General features: G+C 36.1%; 1 protein-coding gene across 1 annotated transcript in view; it reads right to left on the minus strand.

Annotated features, from left to right (window-relative positions):
• Positions 1-1,390, minus strand: part of LOC118744862 (zinc transporter 1) — a gene marked incomplete at its 5' end in the record, with an annotated part of 119,796 nt that overhangs the window by 114,795 nt on the left and 3,611 nt on the right.

The raw sequence follows: 1,390 nt of genomic DNA on the forward strand, positions 1-1,390 counted from the left end.
TTAAAAATCTTTATTAAAAAGCATAAAAGACAACTTTTAGTGAAGATAATTCAACAATTTTATCTAACAATTACTTCTACCTATTCTGAAAGCAAAAATCCAGAAAAACTAATAAAACTAAACTACAATGAGTCGTAATGGCGGGGGCCAGGAGAGGCCCTTGTCCAACTCAGCAATCAGGAGCAGGAGCAGTAGTAGGACTCGGATGAAAGGAAACGCAAAGAAATGGAAGGAAGATTAAGAAATAGAAACGAACACGACATTAATTCAACAAGATGGAAATAGAGATGCTAGTAACGCAGGTATGAGTGAATTTTATTACAACGATGACCACAAAGGCCCATACATTGTCTATATAGACAAAATTAATAATAACGAAACCCGAACTCCAATTAACGTAATAAGCGTTAATAGATACATAAATTCGAAGAAAATTGAAGATGTCGAAGACATCTGCAAAATTGGATTCGGAAGGTGCAAAATAATATTCAAGAACGCAGAAGCGGCTAACAAAATGACTAAATCGACACATGAAGGCTACCAAGCAAAAATTTTTGCACATTTCGTCTCAAAAATGGGCATATTATTTGATATACCCACAGAAATCACAGAAGAAGAGCTGATCAATGAGATATCATCACCAGTGAAAATAAAAAAAATAATAAGGGTCATGCGAACAATAAACCAAGACAAATTCCCCACTCGTAGGGTGAAGGTGATATTTGAGGGGCTAGAAATCCCAACGGAAATAACCTACTATTATACAAAATTACAGGTAAAACCCTACATAGCTTTTTCCCAATGTTACAGGTGTTTTAGATTCAGCCATTTCGCACAACATTGCAAGCAACCTAACATAATTTGCCCGATCTGTGGCGAATCGCATGGTAAGGACACTGAATGCCAAAACCAGAAAAAATGCACAAATTGTGAAGGTGAGCATACAGCCACTGATAAAGACTGCCCAGCTAGAGTTAAGGCTTATACAATAAAGAGGATTATGACCCTGGAAAACCTAGCAGCTAGTGAGGCAAAAAAAAATACGCGAGCATATTTGGTAACAGGTTCGAAATATTAAACGACAGCGACACAATTGACAACCAGTTCCCACAGCTACCTAAAACTGCAAAGAGAAAGACTTACAATAATACGATGGAAGCAGCAAAGTTTATGCATCATCAATACTCTTTCAGAAAGGTAGCAAAAATAAATATAAATAAAAAAAGGGAAGAGAATAACGCGGAAAAAACAATGAACGAATGGCAACAAGCTATCCATGAGGATACACAAAACAGAAATCCTAGTAATCTCGCATACCCCACTACCTTTATTTCACACTTCCAAAAAACAAGAGAACATTATCAATAAAATGAACACAAATATTACTAAC

Source organism: Rhagoletis pomonella, unplaced genomic scaffold (genome assembly GCF_013731165.1).
Source record: "Rhagoletis pomonella isolate Grant_MI unplaced genomic scaffold, Rhpom_1.0 Rhpom_scaffold_00008, whole genome shotgun sequence".
Lineage (NCBI taxonomy): Eukaryota > Metazoa > Arthropoda > Insecta > Diptera > Tephritidae > Rhagoletis > Rhagoletis pomonella.